Source organism: Oncorhynchus kisutch, linkage group LG17 (assembly GCF_002021735.2).
Source record: "Oncorhynchus kisutch isolate 150728-3 linkage group LG17, Okis_V2, whole genome shotgun sequence".
Classification (NCBI taxonomy): Eukaryota; Metazoa; Chordata; class Actinopteri; order Salmoniformes; family Salmonidae; genus Oncorhynchus; species Oncorhynchus kisutch.
Window position 1 is genome coordinate 20099825 of NC_034190.2, and position 17108 is coordinate 20116932.

The 17108-nt window shown below is 43.6% G+C and overlaps 1 protein-coding gene across 4 annotated transcripts in view; it reads right to left on the minus strand.

Annotated features, from left to right (window-relative positions):
- Nucleotides 1-11945, minus strand: part of LOC109907287 (phosphoprotein associated with glycosphingolipid-enriched microdomains 1-like) — an 80777-nt gene extending 68832 nt beyond the window's left edge. For 2 of the 4 annotated variants that reach the window (XM_031793169.1, XM_020505171.2), the window contains exon 1: nucleotides 11689-11945. The gene's annotated coding sequence lies outside the window, so the exon portion shown is untranslated. The remainder of the gene's footprint in view (nucleotides 1-11688) is intronic. The other 2 variants (XM_020505172.2, XM_020505174.2) reach the window with 2 other exon arrangements.
- Nucleotides 11946-17108: the final 5163 nt, after the last annotated feature.

Below are 17108 nucleotides of genomic sequence, written 5' to 3' on the forward strand. Positions count from 1 at the left end.
AACATGAGAAACATCTGAACATGTTTCTATAGACCATCTGCATAGTTCTCAGATCATATAGCTGGGAGAAAAGGCTATAAACAAGACCAGTCCCTCTTATCAATAGACAAGCCTATTAACAGGCCCATTGCTCCTCGGGGACCATAGGCCCTTGATTTCTCTCCTCCTGACATACAAACAGACAAATGGTTGTTTGTGTTTATCATCGTGTGTATTTTGGTTGTTGAGTCCGATGCAACAGGTCTTCAGGGTACTCCCTGATGAAGGCCATGCAGCCGAAACGCCTCAGAGTTTTTAAACTTTGTTTCCATTGAACATGCCATACAAATAAAGGCATTTTCATTCATATATGAATGCCTTGGTCCTCCTTTCTTTTTGATGGCCAATTTACCCTTTTACCAAAGAGCAGCTTCTGTCTACCAGAACCTACTATTGTGTACCTTAGCAGCTTCTGTCTACCAGAACCTACTATTGTGTACCTTAACAGCTTCTGTCTACCAGAACCTACTATTGTGTACCTTAACAGCTTCTGTCTACCAGAACCTACTATTGTGTACCTTAACAGCTTCTGTCTACCAGAACCTACTATTGTGTACCTTAACAGCTTCTGTCTACCAGAACCTACTATTGTGTACCTTAACAGCGCTTCCCTTCCTTATTTTTTTCCTACAAGTCCTCCAGGGATGTTGGGTGGTGTGTTGCTGTTGAATGAAGCTCCTGTTCTCATCAACACATGACCATAAGACACAAACTGACACTCTGTGAGACCTGATTTAAAAACACATTAATAATGCCTTCCTCTACAGGAAGTATTAACACTGCACCATTTTTTACAGGGCCACCTAGTCAGACGGTGGCAGAGCTTCAGTGTGTGTGTGTGTGTGTGTGTGAGCGCGTTGGTTTGTCTCTCTCTCCCAGTCTCCCTGCAATGTTGTTATCCAGTGGAGTGTGAGATGAGGTTCTTCCCTCTGTCTGTGTCACATCACACAGAAACAGCAGCAGCAACACACTCTGCGCACACACACAGTACTCTTCTGTCTTGTTCTATCCTATCAGATTCCATACTGCAGGCAGCAGCCACAGCAACAACCAGCCCAGCCACCTCAGGTCACAGCACAGCAAGTCATCTCCAAAAGGACCAATCAATCCTTGACGCCCACCCTCAAGCTGGAGTCAACTACGTAACTCTATGTTAGCGTCACATCCCCCCCAGTGGTAGCGTCACATCCCCCCAGTGGTAGCGTCACATCCCCCCCAGTGGTAGCGTCACATCCCCCAGTGGTAGCGTCACATCCCCCCCAGTGGTAGCAGCACATCCCCCCCCAGTGGTAGCGTCACATCCCCCCCAGTGGGAGCGTCACATCCCCCCCCCCAGTGGTAGCGTCACATCCCCCCCCAGTGGTAGCGTCACCCCCCCAGTGGTAGTGTCACATCCCCCCCAGTGGTAGCGTCACATCCCCCAGTGGTAGCGTCACCCCCCCCCCAGTGGTAGCGTCACATCCCCTCAGTGGTAGCGTCACATCCCCTCAGTGGTAGCGTCACATCCCCCAGTGGTAGCGTCACATCCCCCAGTGGTAGCGTCACATCCCCCTCAGTGGTAGTGTCACATCCCCCCAGTGGTAGCGTCACATCCCCCCAGTGGTAGCGTCACATCCCCCCCCCCCCAGTGGTAGCATCACATCCCCCAGTGGTAGCATCACATGCCCCCCAGTGGTAGTGTCACATCCCCCCCAGTGGTAGCGTCACATCCCCCCCAGTGGTAGCGTCACATTGCCCAGTGGTAGCGTCACATCCCCCCCCAGTGGTAGCGTCACATTGCCCAGTGGTAGCATCACATCCCCCCAGTGGTAGCGTCACATCCCCCAGTGGTAGTGTCACATCCCCCCCAGTGGTAGTGTCGCATCCCCCCCCAGTGGTAGCGTCACATCCCCCAGTGGTAGCGTCACATCCCCCCAGTGGTAGCGTCACATCCCCCCCAGTGGTAGCGTCACATCCCCCCCCAGTGGTAGCGTCACATCCCCCAGTGGTAGCGTCACATCCCCCAGTGGTAGCGTCACATCCCCCCAGTGGTAGCGTCACATCCCCCAGTGCGTATGGGGCAAAATAATGACCTTTAACTGGTTGCACACAGCTTTGTTTCCCCCAGTCTCATCAGGTCTGTACTAATGACAGTAGGGGAACGCATGATAAGTGTCAAATTATCCACAATCCTGAGGGAGACTTCTGATTTCCCATCACCGCTATGGCACTTCCATTTAATCACATCGGCAGTGTCTACTTTGAAAGGGCCAGTCGCCAGGCGATACTTGGGAAATGTCTACCTGAGCAGTGCAGCAGCAGAGACGCAACGCAGGCTTCCCAACAACAGGACAACTATCAGACACAAGCCTTAATCTCCCTCCTCCGTATTATCCTGAGAAAATTGCTAAGGGCCCCCCGGTTGATAACAGTGTGTGTTGGACAGGCAAGATCAGACACGCCATGATGTGAACTGTGTCTGGAGTCTGGACAAACACGTCTGGCAGTAGTTATCGTACACTACATGGAAAGGTATGTGGACACCTGCTCGTCGAACATCTCATTCCAAAATGATGGCCATTAATATGAAGTTGGTATCCCATTTGCTGCTATAACAGCCTCCACTCTTCTGGGAAGGCTTTCCACTAGATGTTGGAACATTCCTGCGGGGACTTGCTTCCATTCAGGCACAAGAGTATTAGTGGGGTTGGACACTGATGTTGGGCGATTAGGCCTGGCTCGCAGTCGGTGTTCCAATTCATCCCAAAGGTGTTCGATGGGGTTGAGGTCAAGGCTCTGTGCAGGCCAGTCAAGTTCTTCCACACCGATCTCAACAAACCATTTCTGTATGGACCATTGTGCATTGTCATGCTAAAACAGGAAAGGGCCTTCCCCAATCTGTTGCCACAAAGTTCGAAGCACAGACTTGTCTAGAATGTCATTGTATGCTGTAGAGTTAAGATTTGGAACTAAGGGGCCTAGCCCAAACCATGAAAAACAGCCCCGGACCATTATTCCTCCTCCAAACTTTACAGTTGGCGCTATGGAGTCAGGAAGGTAACGTTCTCCTGGCATCCGCCAAACCCAGATTTGTCCTTCTGACTGCTAGATGGTGAAGAGTGATTCATCACTCTAGAGAATGCATTTCCACTGCTCCAGAGTACAATGGCGGTGAGCTTTACACCACTCCAGCCAACGCTTGGTATTGCGCATGGTGATCTTAGTCTTGTATGCGGCTGCTCGGCCATGGAAACTCATTTAATGACGCTCCCAACGAACAGTTCTTGTGCTGACGTTCCTTCCAGAGGCAGTTTGGAACTCTGTAGTGAGTGTTGCAACAGCGGACAGACGATCTTTAACCTCTACAGCACTCGGCGGTCCCGTTCTGTGAGCTTGTGTGGCCTACCACTTCGCAGCTGAGCTGTTGTTACTCGAAGAAGTTTCCACTTCACAATAACAGCAATTACAGTTGACGAGTAGATCTAGACGAACTGACTTGTTGGAGAAGGTGGAATCCTATGACAGTGCCCCGTTGAAAGTAACTGAGCTCTTCAGTAAGGCCATTCTACTGCAAATGTTTGTTTCTGGAGATTGCATAGCTGTGTGCTCGATTTTAAACGCCTGTCAGCAACAGGTGAAATAGCCGAACTAGAGGTCGACCGATTAATCGGAATGGCTGATTAATTAGGGCCAATTTCAAGTTTTCATAACAATCGGAAATTGGCATTTTTGGACACCGATTTGGCAGATTTTTTTGTTTTAATTTACACCTTTATTTAACTAGGCTAGTCAGTTAAGAACACATTCTTATTTTCAATGACGGCCTAGGAATGGTGGGTTAACTGCCTCGTTCAGGGGCAGAACGACAGATTTTCACCTTGTCAGCTCGGGGGATCCAATCTTGCAACCTTACAATACTAAAGTGCCTATAAGAACAGCCAATAGTCAAAGGTTAATGAAATACAAATGGTATAGAGAGAAATAGTCCTATAATTCCTATAATAAATACAACCTAAAACTTCTTACCTGGGAACATGTTCTCATGTTCTGAGCAAGGAACTTAAACGTTAGCTTTCTTACATGGCACATATTGCACTTTTACTTTCTTCTCCAACACTTTGTTTTTACATTATTTAAACCAAATTGAACATGTTTCATTATTTATTTGAGGCTAAATTGATTTTATTGATGTATTATATTAAGTTAAAATAAGTGTTCATTCAGTATTGTTGTAATTGTCATTATTACAAATAAATAAATAAAAATCGGCCCAATTAATCGGTATCTGCTTTTTTGGTCCTCCAATAATCGGTATCGGCGTTGAAAAATCATAATCGGTCGACCTCTAAGCCGAACCCAGTTATTTGAATGCGTGTCCACATACATTTGGCTAGGTAGTGTAGGTGCTAAACCTGAGAGAAGGAATTCAGACAATGGTGATCCAACATTCCAAAGACTGGAATACAATGACAGTCCAAGAGTGACATGTTTTAAAGGCGTTGCCTACCTGACAACCAGATGTCTATAATATGTCTCTGTGTATTGCTTCAATTGGCTTTTAAAGTGCACACCTAAATTGTTGAGGAAAAGGGTGTAGCTAGCCTTCTATGTTACCTGGTGTTCACTTCCCTGTACCCTGCTGTGGCCTTTACCCACGCCACACTACCCTCACTGATGTTTTCAAAGTGTTGCACAGAGCTAAATTCCAAATGGCACCCTATTCCCTAATAATATACTAGGGGCCTGGTCAAAAGTAGTGCACTATATACGGAATAAGATGCCATTTGAAACTCATCCCAGGAGACTATTGCAGACATGTCATGACATCCCAATGAATCATCAGAACCAGAAAAATGACACTTTCTCATGACGCACTGACTTACTCCCTGTCATAATCTACTGTGATTTAATAGGAAACCAAACAACCACAGCAAAACAAAACCTGATCTAATGAGTGAAGTTGGAGCAGGGTAAACACGGACAGGATAACCACATCAATCATAAGGTTTTGCAGATTTGAATCACACAGTAACATGGAAGCTGGAAGCTGTTTGTCTTGTTCAGTGGGTCACCCTCTATTATAAATCATTATTCAGATCGATGGCTATTCTGCAATGCAGCCAGATAGGTGGATTCCCTGTTTTGAATATTACGGCCAGGACATTTCCTTATCTGATTAGGTAATGAATAGTACAGTTAGGTTCAGATCCTGGGTGAATTTGGTGTTATTGAGTTTTTCCAGCATCAATTCGTATTAGTGGATATTAAAGTGCATCAACACATTTTCCCACCACCAGGAATGTCAATGTAATGGAATGACCTTTGAGAAATGTACCTGTCTGTTGAAAATTGTGTCTCTTCAGTTGTTCTTGTTCCAATCATTGCCTCTACTAACAGGCTCTGAAGGCCATGGCAACAAGTGCTCTAACAATGTTCATGTCCAAATAAAAAATCAATTTGACCAGGGTCAATAGCAGTAAAGAGAATCTAAAGATCACCAACAATGGTCTGACGAGGAGAGATCAATACCTTCCTTTTATTAGCATTTACTCTCTCTCATTCTTTTTCTCTGTATTTATCTTCATTTTTCATCCCTCTCTTAATATGTCTGTCCTTGGCTTCGATACATCTCGCTATCCCCCCCGTTTCTGCCATGACATCTTCATAAAAGGTGTACAAGTTTCAGGTGAAACACACAGACAGTACTAGACTATAATAAGAAAGCATTTACAGTTTCTGGTGAGTGAATTGTTAATTCCATTGCTATTGGAGAAATTAAGAATAATGGAAATGGTTTTGTAGCCTAAACTAAATTCAATCATTTAGGCTTGCAGGGGGGAAAGGAATGAGAGTTCTCTGAAGATAGAGAGGATTTTGAAGCCTGGAAATTAGAGTAGGTGAGGAGAAGCACAAAGTGAAAGTTTTAGTACCAACAAAGCCCTTTTCACTATAACCACAGTTGTCAAACACCCTGCTGACAGAGGCTTGCTGACAGTGTGACTGTGGCTGAGGGAGAGGAATGGCTCTGATGTGGCTCAAGAGTACTTCCTGTTTCCTAGTCTACTTTATTGAGCCTGTGTGATCAGAATCTACATCTCATATAAACATCCCTGTGGTTAACAGAACAAACCTGGCTAAACCATTAGCATCCCAACACATACACACACACAGATCCCTGTGGTTAACAGAACAAACCTGGCTAAACCATTAGCATCCCAACACACACACAGATCCCTGTGGTTAACAGAACAAACCTGGCTAAACCATTAGCATCCCAACACATACACACACACAGATCCCTGTGGTTAACAGAACAAACCTGGCTAAACCATTAGCATCCCAACACATACACACACACAGATCCCTGTGGTTAACAGAACAAACCTGGCTAAACCATTAGCATCCCAACACACACACACACACAGATCCCTGTGGTTAACAGAACAAACCTGGCTAAACCATTAGCATCCCAACACATACACACACACAGATCCCTGTGGTTAACAGAACAAACCTGGCTAAACCATTAGCATCCCAACACATACACACACACAGATCCCTGTGGTTAACAGAACAAACCTGGCTAAACCATTAGCATCCCAACACATACACACACACAGATCCCTGTGGTTAACAGAACAAACCTGGCTAAACCATTAGCATCCCAACACACACACACACACACACAGATCCCTGTGGTTAACAGAACAAACCTGGCTAAACCATTAGCATCCCAACACATACACACACACAGATCCCTGTGGTTAAACAGAACAAACCTGGCTAAACCATTAGTATCCCAACACATACACACACACAGATCCCTGTGGTTAACAGAACAAACCTGGCTAAACCATTAGCATCCCAACACATACACACACACAGATCCCTGTGGTTAACAGAACAAACCTGGCTAAACCATTAGCATCCCAACACATACACACACAGATCCCTGTGGTTAACAGAACAAACCTGGCTAAACCATTAGCATCCCAACACATACACACACAGATCCCTGTGGTTAACAGAACAAACCTGGCTAAACCATTAGCATCCCAACACATACACACACACAGATCCCTGTGGTTAACAGAACAAACCTGGCTAAACCATTAGCATCCCAACACATACACACACAGATCCCTGTGGTTAACAGAACAAACCTGGCTAAACCATTAGCATCCCAACACATACACACACACAGATCCCTGTGGTTAACAGAACAAACCTGGCTAAACCATTAGCATCCCAACACATACACACACACAGATCCCTGTGGTTAACAGAACAAACCTGGCTAAACCATTAGCATCCCAACACACACACACACACAGATCCCTGTGGTTAACAGAACAAACCTGGCTAAACCATTAGCATCCCAACACACACACACACACACACACACACACACACACACACACACACACACACTGACGCATGCATGCACAGACACACAAACACTTATAACCAGGGGCCCGTAGCAATTTTCACAATTTCACTCTCAGCCCGAGGTAAACCAGTTGAATGTTCAAAGGTGTCAAATGGAGCATGTTGAAGTAATTGCCTCTCAGAGTGTGAGAGTGGAGAACCAGACACCTCACTGTTTACATCCGAATGATGGTAACAAACACTTTTCAAGCTTTCTGAAGTGGATAATCAAGCATGTGTGAGATAGATATACATTAGCCTAGATCAGTAAAGCCTATTTAAATAAATCAGACAATAATCATGCTATATGTTTATGGCATCCCTATCACTAGCTATCAGTATAATCAAGGTTGAGAAGCCCAGTGGGTGAAGTGCAGACAACTTCACACATTGTCTCTAATCCCAGCTGTAGAAACACTTGGACAACGGAAGTGTGCTCCTGTCACTCTGAAGGTGTGAACAAAAAGCTTCCATCTCTCCAAAGTCCTCAAAGTTCCCCATGTTTTAGAAGAACGTAGTTGTGTTGGTTCCCCGTGTTTTAGAAGAACGTAGTTGTGTTGGTTCCCCGTGTTTTAGAAGAACGTAGTTGTGTTGGTTCCCCGTGTTTTAGAAGAACGTAGTTGTGTTGGTTCCCCGTGTTTTAGAAGAACGTAGTTGTGTTGGTTCCCCGTGTTTTAGAAGAACGTAGTTGTGTTGGTTCCCCGTGTTTTAGAAGGACGTAGTTGTATTGGTTCCCCGTGTTTTAGAAGAACGTAGTTGTGTTGGTTCCCCGTGTTTTAGAAGGACGTAGTTGTATTGGTTCCCCGTGTTTTAGAAGAACGTAGTTGTGTTGGTTCCCCGTGTTTTAGAAGGACGTAGTTGTATTGGTTCCCCGTGTTTTAGAAGAACGTAGTTGTGTTGGTTCCCCGTGTTTTAGAAGAACGTAGTTGTGTTGGTTCCCCGTGTTTTAGAAGGACGTAGTTGTGTTGGTTCCCCGTGTTTTAGAAGAACGTAGTTGTGTTGGTTCCCCGTGTTTTAGAAGGACGTAGTTGTATTGGTTCCCCGTGTTTTAGAAGAACGTAGTTGTGTTGGTTCCCCGTGTTTTAGTATAACGTAGTTGTGTTGGTTCCCCGTGTTTTAGAAGGACGTAGTTGTGTTGGTTCCCCGTGTTTTAGAAGAACGTAGTTGTGTTGGTTCCCCGTGTTTTAGAAGGACGTAGTTGTGTTGGTTCCCCGTGTTTTAGAAGAACGTAGTTGTGTTGGTTCCCCGTGTTTTAGAAGAACGTAGTTGTGTTGGTTCCCCGTGTTTTAGAAGAACGTAGTTGTGTTGGTTCCCCGTGTTTTAGAAGGACGTAGTTGTGTTGGTTCCCCGTGTTTTAGAAGAACGTAGTTGTGTTGGTTCCCCGTGTTTTAGAAGGACGTAGTTGTGTTGGTTCCCCGTGTTTTAGAAGAACGTAGTTGTGTTGGTTCCCCGTGTTTTAGAAGAACGTAGTTGTGTTGGTTCCCCGTGTTTTAGAAGAACGTAGTTGTGTTGGTTCCCCGTGTTTTAGAAGGACGTAGTTGTGTTGGTTCCCCGTGTTTTAGAAGAACGTAGTTGTGTTGGTTCCCCGTGTTTTAGAAGGACGTAGTTGTGTTGGTTCCCCGTGTTTTAGAAGGACGTAGTTGTGTTGGTTCCCCGTGTTTTAGAAGGACGTAGTTGTGTTGGTTCCCCGTGTTTTAGAAGAACGTAGTTGTGTTGGTTCCCCGTGTTTTAGAAGGACGTAGTTGTATTGGTTCCCCGTGTTTTAGAAGAACGTAGTTGTGTTGGTTCCCCGTGTTTTAGAAGAACGTAGTTGTGTTGGTTCCCCGTGTTTTAGAAGGACGTAGTTGTGTTGGTTCCCCGTGTTTTAGAAGAACGTAGTTGTGTTGGTTCCCCGTGTTTTAGAAGGACGTAGTTGTATTGGTTCCCCGTGTTTTAGAAGAACGTAGTTGTGTTGGTTCCCCGTGTTTTAGAAGAACGTAGTTGTGTTGGTTCCCCGTGTTTTAGAAGAACGTAGTTGTGTTGGTTCCCCGTGTTTTAGAAGAACGTAGTTGTGTTGGTTCCCCGTGTTTTAGAAGAACGTAGTTGTGTTGGTTCCCCGTGTTTTAGAAGAACGTAGTTGTGTTGGTTCCCCGTGTTTTAGAAGGACGTAGTTGTATTGGTTCCCCGTGTTTTAGAAGAACGTAGTTGTGTTGGTTCCCCGTGTTTTAGAAGGACGTAGTTGTATTGGTTCCCCGTGTTTTAGAAGAACGTAGTTGTGTTGGTTCCCCGTGTTTTAGAAGAACGTAGTTGTGTTGGTTCCCCGTGTTTTAGAAGGACGTAGTTGTGTTGGTTCCCCGTGTTTTAGAAGAACGTAGTTGTGTTGGTTCCCCGTGTTTTAGAAGGACGTAGTTGTATTGGTTCCCCGTGTTTTAGAAGAACGTAGTTGTGTTGGTTCCCCGTGTTTTAGAAGAACGTAGTTGTGTTGGTTCCCCGTGTTTTAGAAGAACGTAGGTGTGTTGGTTCCCCGTGTTTTAGAAGGACGTAGTTGTGTTGGTTCCCCGTGTTTTAGAAGAACGTAGTTGTGTGTGCTGAAGAAGTGCACTTCAAGTCCCCTCCACCAACAGCTGCCAGTTTCCCTACAGCTCGTTTTGACCTGACATAGTACACCACTAATGTAGGGGTTACAGTTATGACAGATATGTCCCGCACGCACTGTTGTCTGCTTCAAACTATGTTGTCAAACACAATCACTATTATATTACTATCAGTGAAAAACTAGGATGTTGAGCTGTAAGCATTTCGTTGGACAATGTATACCATGTGTATTCTGTACATACGACTAATAAAACTCGAAACTGATTCAAACCACATCTTTGACAGGAAGGTGTAATAAACTAGCATTAACGAACGCAGCTGTTAACGCTGTCGTCTTATTAAATCAATCATTTGAATGACAAAGGCTTGTTTATATCAAGACTTTTAGATTAACAGTAACTATCAGTCAATAAACTCACTGTGGTATATAGTACAGCAGAGAGTAACCGTCTTCCTGAGGGAAGCGTCCAACATGTGGTCAAAATAATGTGATGATTGTTATGTTACAGTAGTAGTGGTTGTCTGCACTGCATACTGCCAAACTGGCCAGAGAATCTGGGAAAGTTTGAAGCCTGAGTTCTTTTTAATCCCCGTAGACAGACTACACACACACACACACACACAGACAACACACACAGAGGACGTCCACACAGACCGAGGGAGGGTGTTTCTCTTGGCACAGGGGTACAGTAAGTGCCAGCCTGCCATGCCAGTGGTAGGAAGAAACCTCTAAACGCCTGTTGGTGTCAATAACACTGGGCATCTCAATATACCATCAGGGTACTAAGTAGAATGTAAAACACCTACTGTCACCTGCTGCTGGTCTTGCGGTGTGACTATATACCCAGTTTATATATGTACCCATTCAGGAAGTGCATTTGCATCTCAACACTAGAGTAATGTCACTGTTATAAAAATTGAGTGCCAAATAATAGATAATATTAATTTAATTGACTATAAAACTTTAAAAAACGGTTGTGCTTGAAGAGAATAGACAAACAAAATCTTTGCAAGAGGCCAATGCTCTAATCTCTACATTTGTCTTAAAAGTGTAAAAGCTTCTTTATAGTAATACCATGCCAAGTCTGTCTTCTTATCCATAATACATGTGTGGCTTTTTGAAAAGCCTACAATATGAAATAGGAAGGAATGAATATAGTTCTCAGTAAAAACTGAGACCTCATGGCAAACGCAGGGCAGCAAGCGAGATGCACAGCATTCAACTTTGAATTGATCCCCCACATTGGAACTGCTGCATTACAATATATTAAATTGCCTAACTATGCAGAAACTTTGATTCAGCGCTCCAACTAGTTGAAGCAGCATACACCTATTATCCGATAGCGGTCTCCCTGCAACCCATGTGCCCTATCACCCTAGTCGAATTTTTCAACTGTGACGTTGAGAACCACGGCTACTATCTTCCTAATCAATATTCCCCCCAAAATTTGGTCCATTCCTCAAAGCGACGGTTCGACGCCCGCCTTCCTCGCATGGCGGTGCTGCGGCATAATTTTTTTTTTTAAGACATATCAATGAAGTTTCGGGAAAATTTGCCTATAACAAACCCCAAACCCACACCTCAATACCATTCGAAATAAACGGACCCGTCGACATGAAGACGCAACTTTCTACATTCGATGATGAAGGAGTCTGGAGACCACTTACCTTAGAAGACCATCCATGAATAGCAGTCGGTCGTTAGGCTACTGTTGAATTGAAACTCGTTGGATTTGTGCAGTGCGGCTCCACCACCTCAGAAAACCCCGCATTTAATAAAGAATTTACATAAAATGAATACGTCTAGGGAAAACCCTCAAAACAAATTGTATTCAAAACTGAGGAGCTGCGAGGCGCGTTCTCTACCGTGCACGAATATTCCCAGACGTAGTACGTTGCTATTCTGACTATGCACCCAGACCCACTCCTTTTCTCCGGTAAAATGTTGAGTAGGAGTGACAGATCGGGCAAGCAGCTGCGCTATGGTCTCTGGGACATGTAGTGCGTAATTGCACTCAGAACGTGGAGAGCGTTCCCACTGGAAACAGATGTCAATTCAACGTCTATTCCACGTTGGTTCAATTTAATGTCATTGAAATTACGTGGAAACAACGTTAATTCAACCAGTTGATTCAACACACTCAATGGGAAATATATAGTAATGCAATGTAGAGTAATGTAGAGTCAATGTATTAGGCTAGATCTAACTTGTTATACATTATTATAATGGTATTTAATTGTTTTAGAACACCACTTTTATTTGCAGAACAAGATACCTTGATAGATGAGTATTAAGAACACAGGGTAGCCTACACAAAGACAATAGCGGTAGTCTGTCCGTCTTCAACAAGCCTATATTGGTATTTTGGGAGTGAGCCCTCCTTTGGTTAATAAATGAAGTAAGACAATGACAGTCATCTTTGGCTTCCTGATAATCCCCTCATAGGCTGATTGAAAGAATAATTCAGCATGGCCATAACTTATATTTAGGCACTAAAAGTTGACAAAACCAGTAGAAAATAATATACAAACACCCCTTGCTGTTATTTAACCTTTATTAGGAATTGACCCCTCCCTGGTCAATTCCGCTACATTGTTTCTTTGAGCCTGCCCCCTCCCTGCTTATGACTTGGTCCTCTGACTGAACAGGACATTGAGTTTAGGGCTGCAACAGGGCTTGGGGAGTGGTGAATACTGTATTAATCAAAATAAAGCCTGTTACTTACACTATAGCTGAAAATTAAAGCATTTTATTTCCGCAAAACTGAAAAAGAGACGATGGCAGCTTGGAAATGTTTTGGTTACTTATGTTGTCATATACAATGTTTTCTCACAGTCACAACCCACCACAGCTGTTATCATTGTACTGTATGCGTACTGTAGCCTGCCTACATTTATTTATGGTTCAGAGGACACAGAGGCCGTGGCAGAATATATCTACCATATTTCTTGGTACGTTAGACATGAAGGTGGGGCTATCTATCTGAGTTTAAATTAAGTGTACCATGAATGGATTTGATTCATGAATACTGCTACATTCACCCACTGCTTTTCATTAAAACCCAATGGCATATTGTTTGACATTTTCTGCTTGGAAATCAGTTTTGACAACTTTTCTTGGTTAAATCGGGAAAATGCCTGTGTTAATAAAGCACTATGTAGGTGATACCTGGAGTAGAACCCCATGAAAAGACTCAAACACGAACGGCATCTGACAAACCACCGACAGTATCATTTGAATAAAAGTGTTTTGCATTGTGTGCATTCTTGTATAGTTGACCCCTTCCACCTGGTTCTAGAAGCAAACAACTGTAGCTTGCCTTATACTCTACTTCTTCACTCGCCATTCATTTGATTATGTGACTTGTCAGTTTGATTGTCTATTTTAAAGACACACCTCTGCTTTATTGACTCAGAGCATGACACTGTCTGTGTGTGTGTGTGTGTGTGTGTGTGTGTGTGTGTGTGTGTGTGTGTGTGTGTGTGTGTGTGTGTGTGTGTGTGTGTGTGTGTGTGTGTGTGTGTGTGTGTGTGTGTGTGTGTGTGTGTGTGTGTGTGCGTGCGTGTGTGTGCGTGTGCATGTATTTACCTCTGCTATATTAAATTAGATCATGACAGATTGCCCCAGACGGTCGGTCCTCTCCAACCTAACTTAATTTTACACACCAACATCATCAGTCAGTAGATTAGCAGAGATTGTCAGTAGAGATTTCCTCTCAGTTACAGTAATCAATCATGTCATGTTATTCAGAAACAGTCACTAGTGTTTATTGAATATTAATTAAGAGAATAGCATAAAATATGTGCTATAGATGCACGAAAAAAACTGAAATTATACAAAATATTTGGTCACTTAGGATACACATGGAGAATTATTGTTTATTATGACCAGTGGAAATTAAATAGCCTATAGCCAATACTGAGAAAACTTACTGGAAATAGAGCTGCCGCCGCCATCTTTGCTTCCTTAGTGGTGGAACTTCCAGTAGCCAATTCTTCACACTTCGGCTTCAGTTACTTGCAGTAGCTAGCTAACTTGACCCACCGTTTAACGATGAGTTCTTCATGACAAACTAGTAGCATATATTAGTACACTCTTAGAAAAATGGGTTCCAAAACGATTCTTTGTCTACCCCCATAGGAGAACCCTTTTTGGTTCCAGGTAGAACCCTTTTTGGTTCCAGGTAGAACCCTTTCTGGCTCCAGGTAGAACTATTTTGGGTTCCACGTAGAACCCTTTGTGGAAAGGGTTCTACCTGGAACCAAAAAGGGTTCTTCAATTATTTTTAATCTAAGAGTGTAGCATATGTAACGGATGTGAAATGGCTAGCCTAGTTAGGGGTGTTCGCGCTAAATAGCGTTTCAATCGGTGACGTCACTTGCTCTGAGACCTTGAAGTAGTAGTTCCCCTTGCTCTGCTTTTGTGGAGCGATGGGTAACGATGCTTCGCGGGTGACTGTTGTTGATGTGTGCAGAGGGTCCTTGGTTCGCGCCCGGGTATGGGCGAGGGGATGGTCTAAAGTTATACTGTTACACATATAATATGTTCAGTAAAGGTTGAACCTTTTTTTAGAGCTGCAATGTACTGATAATCAACCTTTTACGGTCTGAGTACAGTTGTGGCACATTACGATCTACACCCACCTCCAACCTATCCATCTCTTCAACCTTTTCATGAAGAAACCCCCGAAACGATCACGTTTGCTCCTTCCACTTTGTGGACAAGAACACTACAGTAGGCCTGCGGCAGATGAAACTGGATGTCTTGATGGTAGTGAGAGGTAAGTCAAGTGAGAGGTAAGTCCATTCAGAGATGGAAGAGGAAGTGATACACCCCACTCATAGTTTTTTACTGGTTCAATGAAAGTCAATTACCTAAGTAGACCAGACCCAGCTGCTACTGCATTGGTGTCTATGGAGACAAACCCACTTAAGTAAACCAGAACATACTTTTTCGGGACAATTGTAAATGGCTTGAGTGAACTATCTATAATTATCCACCATTTTTGGGTCAGTGGCCATAACAAAGGGAATTTAAATAAAGACGCCTAGAAATTGTTTTGCCAATAGAAATCTCCAGAGCTAAATATTAAGAATTATAAACTGGGTAGTTTGGCTCCTAGATGCTGATTGGCTGAACGCTGTGGTATATTTAAGCAATAAGTCCTGAGGGGGTGTGGCACATGGCCAATATACCACGGCTAAGGGCTCTTATAAGTGACACGACACAGAGTCCGTCGATACAGCCCTTAGCCGCTTTATATTGGCCATATACAGTACCACTAACCCCCGAGGAGCCTTATTGTTATTATAAATTGCTTACCAATGTAATTAGAACAGTAAAAAAGTAGTTTCTCATTATACCTGTGGTATATTTTCTCTTACATACTGAATGGTTTGATCCCTGAATGCAGATTTTTTTTCAAATAAAAAATGTACCTTTATTTAACTAGGCAAGTCAGTTAAGAACAAATTCTTATTTACAATGACGGCCAACACTGGTCAAACCCGGACAACGCTGGGCCAAATGTGCACCGCCCTTTGGGACTCCCAATCACGGCCGGTTGTGATTGGCTGACAGCCGTGGTATATCAGACTTGAAAGCAGTTTATAATAGCAATAAGGCTCCTTGGGGGTTTGTGGTATGTGGCCAATATACCACGACTAAGGGCTATATCCAGGCACTCTGCGTTGTGTCACTTATAAGAACAGCTCTTAGCCGTGGTATATTGGCCATATACCACACCCCCTCAGGTCTTATTACTTAAATATAGGACTCTGGAAATCCCTGATTATGCTTGTACTGTAGGTGTTGTCATTGTGACATTAGCTAGCATAGCTCATGCCCAGAAACACGTCTAACGAAGTTGTAGTCATGACATTTTCAGCTACTTAAGACATTGTCTCAAATCTAGATTTTGCCTTTAGATTTCGAGAAAATTAACAATTTAGGATCCATTTTTTACTTCTCCCATTGACTTCCCAAACCCTGGTCTGGTTTGTCGAGTCTGTTGGTCCTCTGGGTTTCAAAACTCTGTAGTCATCATTTCAATAAGGTGAACATGATTTGACAAAGCCTACCTAAGTTTGTACATATTATAAAGTAGGCTGTCAGTGGCACTGAATTATAGCCTAATTAATCCTATTGTAGCGATCCTTGTTACAATTCCCACCAAGTGGGATAACCCTATTGGCGCAATACGTGGGGTTTTTGCCGTTCGCGCTAGGGACCCTGGTTAGCTTCCCTGCCCTGCCAATCGCTACATTGGTGCTAGAAGTGGGATGATGTACTGGTTCAATGAGGCCATTGCAACACACGGCCCAAACTTTTAAAGGTGTCTGAGTAGTCGAAACAAGAGGATGTGCCTTCCGGTTTGGAGGGGGCAGTGTAGTGAGCCTTGCTATATGAGCCACATTACAATTCCCACCAAGTGGGTTAAGCCTATTGTTTCAATGCGCAGACTGTTTGCCTTTCACGCCAGCACCCTGGGTTTGCTTCCCTGACCCGCCGTTCACTACACTGGGCTATCGACAACATATTCACCCACACACCAAAGACGATTTAAAGAGCCACTGAACATGCTGATTGGCAATGGTGTTTATCTGTTACTCATAAGAAAAACGAGATTTCAGTCTTGGGGGTGTGTTTGGCTCTGCATTTGGTTAATTATGTTTTTCCCCCATGAGACACTGTAGATGAGGAAGTCTGTCTCACTGTCTATGCTATTGGACAGAGAGCAATCACTGCAGCTGTTCACCCCCATGTTAGTGGGCAAATGGAAATCATATAATCAAAACCCAACCTTCATTACCAGTTGTGACACATGGATGTTCCAAACTCCATTTAAGACGAGACTGACTTTATGACCCAAATGATCCTACTTACACTTTGTAGTCAATTTTGACACTAGAATAACTGATACTGACTCGAATAGATGTCGTTTTCAAAGGGATTCGTTGCTTTTTAAATGCAGTCACTCGTTAAATAAATGTTTAAACTATGTTCACACACCATGCAAAGTTGTAACCCGATAAATTATTTGAATGATCCATTTGTAACATTAGTCATGTTTTATCCATTACTGCCA